This window comes from Gopherus evgoodei, chromosome 10 (assembly GCF_007399415.2).
Source record: "Gopherus evgoodei ecotype Sinaloan lineage chromosome 10, rGopEvg1_v1.p, whole genome shotgun sequence".
Taxonomy (NCBI): domain Eukaryota; kingdom Metazoa; phylum Chordata; order Testudines; family Testudinidae; genus Gopherus; species Gopherus evgoodei.
In genome coordinates, this window is record NC_044331.1 from 67,821,287 (window position 1) to 67,831,518 (window position 10,232).

Consider the following 10,232-nt stretch of genomic DNA (forward strand, 5'->3'; position numbering starts at 1 on the left):
GTAATCATTAACAGGAAAGTTGTAAAAGAAATTTGCCTTCAACAAGCCCTGTCTTTGGAACACTTGTACCCTTTAACCCTCTCTGGTTGGGACTTCTAAAGAAGTCTAGGGGATTTAGACACCTCTTCCATAATTTTAATTAATCTTAATGGACAATACAGTATGTGTCTAAATCTCCTAGATGACTTTGAAAATTTCAACCTCTGATAATAGCAAATAAAAGAAATAAAATGAAGTCTGGGCTTGACTCTTTGATTCTGGATATTGTCTAAACTCAGGGTGTTGGCTGTGCATGCTGTAATATAGACCTATTCAGATTTTATTTCCATTTCATTGCAATGATTTACCCTAGTGCTGGTAGCACAGCAGCAATGGAGCTGTGTGTTCTTAAGTCACTTTACTATTCTACAGTGCGTATACTCCAAGTATGGGAGCTAACTAGTTCATTTATATGTAGGGGTAAAAATAAACTAATTTATTGCTATTACACTGACTCCATAACTGTGTTTTTTAATTCCCTCCAAATAGGACCTGTATAATAATATACAAAGATTTGACTTGAAAAGGGAAGTTAATTTTAATGTCATCTCATTTTTGAAAGCATATCACGGTGGTACATATAGCAAGGAAATGAAATCATTCTTCTAATAATTAGTATTCAAGATTAAATATTTCATTTTCTAATATATTCCGCCTATATGTGCTTTTAATCCCCCAACTGCATTTAAATTCAGGTTTTTAGTACATTGACAAGCTGCTGCCTGTCATGTCACTCCTGATTTTCCATTACTGTTAACTGATGGTTTGCATTCATTAGCATACAGTGACACTGGTCATGTTCCTTAGAAGGTGAGGATTTGACTTGTTTTTTGTTGCCTTCAGGAGAAGTTTGAAGTTAAATTATTTCAGGCAGCCAGACTTCAGACAGATGTACCTACTAAGCCTACATTTATACCTTCGCCTAGTGCACTACACTTCACCTCCTGGAATCAGTGGCATGCTAGAAAACACTGGTTGGTATTAGATTGGAGCACTAGATTGGATGGGTTAAAACACTAAGAAGCAATTCTATAGTTTAAACATACTGCTCGGATGGCCTCGTGCTAGTGAGGCAAAGCCATTGTCCTGGCAGGATACCATGATAAAATCAGTCACTTGAGACACTGGTCATATCATTTTTGAGCTCTGCATCAAGTGAATCTGTTTCTAGACTTAACTGAGAAGGGTGCCACAACCCTGTACCACTAGTTGTCTATTAAATCATGAATTGGAAATGAATCTGAAAAGGCCCAGACTAAATCCTCTAATACCCCCAAATTTAAGGGTGGTCAATATCCAGTTCTGAATCTTGCCCGGAATCCATGTCTCCCCCTGCCCCCGTTATTGCTTGTATTTTGCTATGGACAGTCAGATTTTTGGCTTCATTTGGTTATTTATAGAGGTAATTTCAGGAAGACAGAATCTAGGTTGTAGAGTAAATGATGTAAACAAAAGAACAGAATATACATGAAATTATGCAGGCAAATATGTAGCCAGGAAGTACTGCAGGGATATTGCCAGTCAATTTTTACATTGATAATGTATTAAGAAGGGAATCTGGAATTTGGTACAATGAATCCCTTTGTAATCAAATAGCAGGCAACTAAAAGATAGGCCAGGTTATCTGTGGCATCATTACACATGAGTTAGGCGCTTAAGTGTGGTGATGTCTTGGTACTCTCAAAAGCCAGTTTATTTTGGGTTGGTATTTAGGTGTGGGATGATTTTTTTTACTTGGTGTGAGTAATAGCTTTGTCCTTGAACTGGTCCTAGGATTGTTCCATGTCTCATAGCTCATCTTAAAAGCAAGATTCTCTTTGTATTCTGATGCATGTTCTGAGAAGAGTACAAAATTATTACAGTTAATAGGCCAGGGGCCAAATCCCCAGATGGTGTGAATCAGCGTTGCTCCATTGATATCAGTGGAATTATGGGGATTTACACCAGCTGAGAATCAGACTCTGGATTGTCAAAGAAGCCTCAACCTGACCTCTCATTAGGTAGCTGTACTTTTTGTACCCCCATTGAACAGCCCTGAACTGCAAGAGCAGGCGTACTGTAGGCATGCAGTGACCTAGCCTCAGAGAAAGCAGTTGCAGGAGGCTGCCATTTGTTTTTCTCATATCTGTCTCCAGTCAGCATTAGTGATTCCTCACTTCTGTGTATATAGTAGTGATTTATAAATCAAATCAAAATAATTAAAAGAAAAAGGGGAGCATGGAAAGAGAAGGAAAACTGGAAACTGAGAGGGAGGACCGGAGAGATCTTCTTGAAGAACCTGAAGTTGTCAGAGAAAAAACAAAATGTTTGTTGAGCAGCTGTATTAACTTTACAGAGAGGTTTTCAAACCTTCTTGCCCTGCAGCCCTTCTGTCTCCATGTGCCTAATCTACAGAACGATTGCAAAACATTACCATGCAAGCAACACATTGCTTGGGATCCTGCATATTTATGCACTTCAGTTTCCCAGTTCAGTTTCCCACAGTTCAGTTCCCTGCTTGGTTGTCACCAGCTGGATGCTAAAGGATTCTTCTGTGACTCTGGCCTTTTCTTTTACAAGGGCAACAGCTTCAGCTGCTCCCAATTAACATTAATTAAGCCAGTTTCAATATAACTCTGGCAATTCACAGAGCACAATAGATTTACCAAAAAAAAGGATACTTTTCGGTTGTTCATGCCACATCAAATTCTTAACTAGAGAAGTTTATAGGAAAATGTTGCTAATGGGGACAGAACCTGTTTGTACTGTTTAAAACCCACAAGCCACAGTAGAATGCGTCTTTAATGGTCACATTAAGATCCTGGCCAAAGGATTTAACCTTTCAGGGACAGATCCTTAGCTGGTGTAATGCCATGTAAAACTACTAAAATGAACTGTTATGCTGATTTACACCAGCTAAGCCTTGGTCTAGGCTCAAGCAAAAATTCTTTTTCTTCCCACTTTTGGTCTCAGAGCGCTTATAAAACAAACAAACACAAAAAATCAATGGTAGAAGAAGGAGCTTGCAGTGCTATATTTTTGTTTTTAGTTCAGCTCTTAATTTTGTGTGGTTTACATTGTACACAGAACATACCATTGAGAACTAAAAGAACTTATTGGTGCTGTTGCAGCTATTGAACCCAGAAATCAAAAGTCCTTGAGTTTTCTCTCTCTCTCTCTCTCTTAGGAGAGGCTGATCATATAGGATGCTTTATATCCCAAAGGAGGTGGGGGGACCTTTTCTTAATCTCTAAGATTTTTCCCCTCTAAAAATATTTGAAACCGTAAGTGTCTGAAAGTGTTATTTAGCAGCTTTTCCCTCTTGACCGCCTTGTTGTATGTATGGGCTGGTCCACACTACGGGGGGGAAATCGATCTTAGATACGCAACTTCAGCTACGTGAATAACGTAGCTGAAGTCGAATATCTAAGATCGGATTACTCACCCGTCCACACCGCGCGGGATCGATGTTCGCGGCTCTCCCTGTCAATTCCGGAACTCTGTTGGGGTTGATGGAGTTCCGGAATCGATATAAGCGCGCTCAGGGATCAATATATCGCGTCTAGATTAGACGTGATATATCGATCCCCAAGCAATCGATTTTAACCCGCCGATATGATGGGTAGTCTGGACGTGACCTATGGCAGACACTCTGTCTCCTAGTGTTTGTGATGGTACTCTTCTGCCTTTCATTCTCCGAGATGCTTCCCAAGAACGCTCTTAAACTAAAAAACGTTATTTAAGGCTCCCTTTGTCTCCTTCCTTCTGGTTCTCCATAGTTTCTCAGAGGAGTGGGGGAATGCTTTCAAGGTACTCTTCCCATACTCGATCCAAGCTCTCTTCTGTCTCCTCTCTGCATCTGACACACTCTCCTCTTTGGAAAAAACCAAACTCTGTGATGCTGGTTTGACAGTGGAAACAGTGGTAGGCCAGGGATCAGGTTGGAGCCCCAGGATGAAATTCTCTGCTGTGCTTCTGTGTGACATAGCACAGAACTCACCACCCAGAGGAAGCGTAGGGGTGGCTAAGGTGGCATGAAACCAGCTTCATATCCTCCAAGGGCTCAGTGGGCCCTGGTGTAACATAGTCAGCCTCATCTAAGTTACAGAGGCTGCTCAGAGCTGCCCTCTGGGCTGCAGTGCTGTATGCTGTGGTGCTACCTGTCGCATGCACCTTCCTGTCCTCTTACATGACACTTGCAAGGGGGAGGTCTTTGGCTGTCCTGTGGAGTCCTGTGGCTGTCTTCCACAGTGCTTGTGCAGGGGGAATCCTCCCTTGTGAGAAAACCAAGCTTTTAAAGCTCCTTTACACCACTGTACTAGAGATAGAGACCAGAACTAGGTTGAAGCTCTTGAGGATATGATTTTCCTCAAGTACTTTGCCTTGGCTTAACTCTGTTCCCATTCAAGTCATTGGCAAAGCTCCCCTTGCCTCTAGCTGGAGCAGAATTTCACTAACAAAGGGTCCTTGTGAAAAATCACACCCCAGTCAAACAATATTGGAACACTGAGAGAGTTTTTTCCTCTTTTTTTTTTTCCCCTAGGCACTAGACATATATCGTAAATGGAATCTCCCATTCAAAGTCCTATGAATTTTGGAGAGTTGTGAATTTTACTTCCCGGGTCTGAATCTGTCCCTACAGCTTTGATTCCAGGCTAAATCCAGATTTGAAAAGGAGGGGGGGTGGGGGAGGCTCGTTTTGTTACTGTTTCAAGCGATTGTGAAATCTTGTGAGGATAGCCCATCTCATGAGGCTCAGCTGATGTACTCAGCTGTCTGGCCCTGCGCTAGTTGAATAACAGAATGAGAATATATGAGAAGCAGTGACGCTAGCGTTCAGTTCAGAGCCTTTCTATTAGTAGACTCTTGGGGCTGGTCTACACTACGAGGGGAAATTGATCTAAGATACGCAAGTCGAAGTATCTTAGATTGAATTACCTACATTCCTCACGGCATGGGATCGATGTCCGCGGCTCCCCATGTCGACTCCGCTACCACCGTTCGGGTTCGTGGAGTTCCGGGATCGATAGGAGCTCATTTGGGGATCGATATATCGCATCTAGATGAGATGCGATATATCGATCCCCGAGAAATCGATTGCTACCCACCGATACGGCGGGTAGTGAAGATGTAGCCTTGGTAACCTTGTGCATTCAAACACATACATATACATTTTGCCTTCTTAGCGTTACCAGTTTTTCTATTGTCTGTACTCTTGGTTTTCATGAATTAATGGACAGCTTGAAACTGGCAATGATGAATGCACAGTAATTAGCTTGCTAGTTTTGAGGACTGTGTTGATTCAAGTTTGTCAGGAAGCAGAACAAAATATGATGTAGCTTTTAAGGTAATGATTATTCTGAAAAGCTACCCCAAAGTCCTTGAGTAAGTTACTCCATAACTCAATATATTAGTTTAACTAGGTGGGAAATACATTTGCTTGGGCTGGAAAAATTTTGAGATGAGGGATGAAAAATCGTAATCTCAAAAATATTAGTGAACTGGCAATTTGGGGGGAAAAAATCAGATTGGTTCAACTGAAACATTTCATTTAAATAAGTTTGAAATGTTTCATTTCAGTTTTGACTTTCACAATTTATTTTATTATAATTAACTTAAATTTCTAAAAGAAAAGCCATTTCAAACTGAAAGGATGGAATTTTTAATTTTGACATTTAAGCTAACTATAGTAAATAAATATTTAATAGAGAGGTTCAAATCCAACCAAAACATTTCAAAATGAAACGTGAAATTTTTCATTTAAAAAATGTTGAAACAGGACATTTCAACAATTAAAAAAAAATTCCCAAATTGATTGCTTCAAGAGATTTGTCTGTACTGATCTTCTTCCCATGGACAGCTTCAGTTTCAATGAATAAGTATGTTCTGATTGAAAAAAACATTATGTTGAAAAATTCCCAACCAGCTCTACTCAAAGCTTCAGAGACAGGGCCCAAGGCTTGGGTCAGAGAGCTGCTCAATGGGCCCTAGTGAAAAAGTACAAACAAGTCAAAGCAAAACGACTGAAAACTCCTGTGTCATCCCTGTTGTCTCCCTTGTGAATGCTGAAACATGTCACTGATGTTTGTGTAGGGTCTTGTCCCATAGGTAAATTCTGCATTGCCAGACATATTTATAGAGTGAGCAGGATGGAGATGAATACATGCTATTTCATTTAAGGTTGAGCCTTCCTCCACCCTCTATGTTTGTGTGTAAGTATATTACTATTTTTGTAGGTACATATATAGATATACACAAACACTCACCTCCCAGTGTGTGAGCTGATTAGCTAAAGTATAGTGTGTCAGCAAACAGAAGAAGCCAACATTTAGCAGTGTTAACTTTCCAGTTCCTTTAATTCATCATTAGTGGAAGTGGGCAGTTCTATTATTGCTATCATAGGCTTCATCTGAGCACGCTAGAATAATGCAAGAGTAATAATTACTTATGTGCTTATAGACTGCCTCACGATTAGAGATGAACACATACTTAGGAATACCCTTAAAAAGATTTCAGAACATCTGCACTCCTTCCCTACTTAGCAAATAAGAGATCATTACAGAAGCAGCCAATTATTTCTCCTCCCTTTAGCTTGTTGCTACTTGGTGTCACTAAAAATGTAGGAACGAAAAAAAATTATTATTAATGGTAAATATGTTATATCTAAACTCTTCTGAATGTGCTTGGGTATTTAGAAGATAGTGTGATTGGGTTTCTGTGGTGATTATTATGATTAGTATTCTGTGGTGACTATTATTATTAGTTTATATTGAAATTAAGATTTGTTATGGAGTCACTGTGATGCCTTGTCTGCCCTGATGAAAGCATGTCTGGCCATCCTCTGTATGGAGACATTGTTACAAAACATGCACCTGATCCTGGACTAACTGAAGTCAGTTGGAGTTTTGCCGTTGACTTCATGGAGGCACAAACCGCCTCATGTTGGCACGCTAGCTGAGTAAAACCATACTCTTGTCAGAACATGTTGTGCAGCCAGTTCTCTTTGGGTGATCTCTTTGTATATTACAGATCACTTTTTTGCCTTTGGCTCAGCTTGCTCCTGCATTTGTTCTTGCATGGAGAAAGAAAGAGTCACCACATGGTACAGTCTCAGAGATGGACAGTGCTGCAGCAGATCCCTGCCTGAAGGGGAGAAATGGTTTAGGAAGGTTCTTGATTGAGTTCTGCACAGGAAGCAATCTAAAGATCATACATTTGAAATAACCTCTCTTTACACTGGATACACTGAAGTTTCTCATGTAATCTTAATGCATTTTGTGATCCACACAGCGCCAACACCCTTCTATTAATTCTCAAAACACTTTAATTTAAAATCAGACAATCCCATATTAAAAATCCCAACACCCCCCCCCCCCCCGCTCTGCTCCGGTTCTGCAGGGACACTTTTTTCCAGAGATGTGGTCAACTTGCAGTTGAATATTAATCACCATGCGTCTATCATAGCAATGCATTTCAACCGGTGTCTCTGACTCACTGATGCTTGATCTAGAATTAGTAATCCATTTCAATGAGTACCGTGTAGCTGCAGACAAAGGAAAGAAGGCCTCCTCATGGACATGACATATTACTCCAAAAAGTAAAGGCCCAGTGAATCCATCCATACTTGACAGAAAAGTGGAAGACTTGCATCTTTTTGTTTCAGCTTACAAATGGCAATTTGTTGCTAAGAGACTGTATAAAGTGGTGCTCATTAAAGCACAGCAGAATCCACATGTGGTTATATAATACCAATGCCTTTTATAGAAATGCAAATAAGGCATGTGCTAAATATGCCTGCAGTATGTGCTGAGTGTGATAAGGGGATTTCTGCTGCAACTCAAAAGTAGTCCTGTCTTTTCCAGAGGGGGAGGAGAGGAGAGAGTCTGAATTGATTTGGTTTCTCTTGATTCCATTTCCAAACAGTTTTAATATTAATTTACAAGTGATTCAAGCCCCACTTCACAACTGGTTTTTACACAATTAGCACCAGAGTTAATTAATTGAATGATATTGTGGTGTGAGTTTTAAGTGTAATTTTTTTCTGACAGCTTTGAAAGGATGTAGTGAAATGAAGGTTTCTGTTATTACCCAAAATGACACCAAACAATGCAGTTGTTTAACAGAGTTAGTACTGCTCAATCCTAAACAGATCATTCTCTGCGATAAAGCTTCTGTGTTCTGGCATTTCCACTAATTCACACAAATGCAGTTCAGAGGTGATGCTGGTGGGGGTTGTTGATTTGCATTACCATAGTCCTACAAGCCCAGACATGGAGTTTCATTGTTCTAGGCACTCTGCCAACACAGAACCAAGAAATAGTCCTGCCCCAAAGCACTTACAATGTAAGTATAAGACAAGAGACAGACACGGATCGACCGATGGAGTCCAAGCAAGCAATGAGACAGTATTGATCAGCTTGATGGGCAGTGGTCTCAGCACAGAGGTGAGTTATTGAAACCATGACGTGAAAAAACTCTGCTGTGCAAAAACTGTCTTAGGTGGGGCTCACGCTAGACACAGTCATTGTAATTCTTTGTTTTTCTTGGCATCACAAAACCTGGAGGATAGGGAAGATACAAGTGATTTTTCTCTTGATTGCATTTTTGGCTGGGGCCCACCGAACAGCTCTCTGATCCAATCCTTGGGCTCTGTCTCCAAAGTTTTGAATAGAGCTGGTCAGGAATTTTTGGACAAAGTGTTTTTTCATCAGCAAATACTTAGTCACTGACACTAAAGCTGTGCATGAGAAAAGGTCAGTACAGACAAATCTCTTGATGCAAAACAATTGGGGGATTTTTTTTTTAATTTGTTTAAGTGTCCTTTAAAATTCTCACAGGGTTATGTCTTCAACTGGTGTAAATCAGCATAGAAGTCAATGGTGCTAAGCTAACTTATTCCAGTTGAGGAGTTGGCCCAAACAATTCAAGGGCCATGTCCTACCAGACCTGAGACCCTTTTGGGGCCATGTTTCAACACTGGGCCATGACAACATAAACTGACTAAACGTAAAATGGAACAATTCCAAACAGCACAAAAATCTTTAATTGAGGGTTAACTTTTTTTAAATTGTAGAACTCATTTAAAGGTCTAGATCCGATCAGAACTATTATAATTCTTCAAACAATAATTATGCAGCTGTCCTGCCAGTTATCACAAACTCCTTTCCATCTTGTATACTTGTCCTGCACACCAATATGCAAGCTATACTTCAATAAGAGAAAAGGTGTGTGTGGCGGGGTTACAGCTATTAAAACAAGAACCTATGTAAAAAAGCCCACACAGAGAACTGCTACGTCATGTTCATGCCTTTGCTATCCATCTTGTTCTTTAATCTTTCAGTTCTTTCGTCAGTACTAATTTTGTTCAGCCCGTGGGCAAGTGAAGTATTGGTGTGTGGCCAACAGAGGTCTCTGGAACAAATAATCTCCATGAGTAGAAATACCGAGTGAAAAATGTAAGAAGAAAACATCCATGGGAAGATGAAAATTGCTCGGGTGTCTTCTAGTAGTGCAATGGAGTGTGATTCACAGGTTTTTCTTTTGCTAGTTTCCATGCATGTGGCTTCAGTGGTGTTTGCTGTTGAAAAAGTATATGTAAGTAAAGGTAAATCTAACATACCATTTTTTCCAAATAAAAGCACCCTGTATCCAGTCCAGGACATGTGGAAGTCTGTCCATAAATTTGATAAATAAGGGTTCCTCTTAAAAGGAGAAACTCCTCTTTCTCTTATGCAGGCCAGACATTGACTCACCCTGGAAGAAAACACAAGGTACAGCGCCGTAACTATGTTATTGCTGTGTCAGGAGAGGCTGGCATAGAATGGGCTCCCTCAGTTTGTACTGTCACTCTGCTATTGACTTAAATGAGAGGTTTGTTTAAGTAAGGGCCAAAGTGCAAGGTGAGACTTATATTGCGCCCCCAAATCCATTTATGCAGCACTTGGTCCTCTGCAGTGGTAGTCCCCACAGAGGCCCCTCCCTAGAGTACGGGCTACTCATTGTGGGTAGGAGTGGAGACTGGCTGAAGTAGGAGTGGGCCAAGGCTTGAATGGAGATTCTCAGAAAAATATAATACCACACATGTCTGTATCATTATTTCTGGGTTCCCTGCCTGGCTGGAGTCTGAGGAGTAACTACAGCCTGAGAAATCATCCCTGGGAGCACAGCTCCACTGGCACCATGCTGCCAGGGACCAGAACTTCTTTGGGCAAATG